The following is a 944-nucleotide window of genomic DNA, read 5'->3' as shown; positions in this document are numbered from 1 at the left end:
CGGGCGTGGGGGACGCTCTCGGGCCGTCCCGGGCGATGTCACAGCGGCTGCGCCGCCACACCGGGGTCTGCTGGGGGGGCAGGATTTGCTGGGAGAGCGAGCAGGGATGTTTCTGATGGATGACAGGAAGCAGTCCCGTGAGTTCCGCTCCATCTCCGGGTCCCCAAGGTTAGGCCCGGCCCCTGCAGGGGAAAGCACCTTCAGAGGCAGCTGGGCGGGTCACCGCTGGTGGGTGGCACGCGGCTGCGAGAAAATGTCAGAGCCCCGAGGTCTCGGTGACGCACGCTGGGCGCCCTCCTCGGACCGGTCGGGGGCTCCTGGGGGCTCTCCCAGCGGGGAGGCCTTCAGAATGCTCTGGGTCCGCGGGACCCTCTTACGTTCCTCTCCGGCCTGCGTGGCCCTAGCAACCCCCATAAGCACGGGTGGATGGGACCACAGGGCACGGACACAAGCCTGGGCTGCCAGCTCGGGGCCTCCCAGAGCAGCCCTGTTCTCAGCCGGTGTGAAACCTGCCCCTCCTCTGGGAGAGCCCTGGACCTGGGGTGGGGTGGGCTGGGGCTGGCCTCCCCACGCTCGTCCCCCTCACTTGTCCTGGCGGCGTGCAGCATGGTTTCAGCAGAGGGCGGCCAGCGGTTGTCTTATCGCCTTGTCCCTGTGTCCCCAGGTGCCCATCAAGTGGATGGCCCTGGAATCGATCTTACACCGAATCTACACCCACCAGAGCGACGTCTGGAGCTACGGTGAGTCGAGCCGGATCCTGAGGCCGTTGGCGGTGTTGTCCCGGGCTGAGCCGCTCCGAGCGCTCACCACCCAGCGTTTCCTCCCAGGACAGTGGCTGACGGCAGTACCGCCGCGTCAGTGACACTAAGAAAGTGTGACGCACCCACACTGAACGCCATCGCTGCCGGGGAACTGGTCCAGGGGGTAAAGGGGGGAAGGGGGGC

Source organism: Myotis brandtii, unplaced genomic scaffold, assembly GCF_000412655.1.
Source record: "Myotis brandtii unplaced genomic scaffold, ASM41265v1 scaffold1173, whole genome shotgun sequence".
In the NCBI taxonomy this organism is placed as follows: Eukaryota; Metazoa; Chordata; class Mammalia; order Chiroptera; family Vespertilionidae; genus Myotis; species Myotis brandtii.
Note: the sequence above shows the minus strand (reverse complement) of the source record.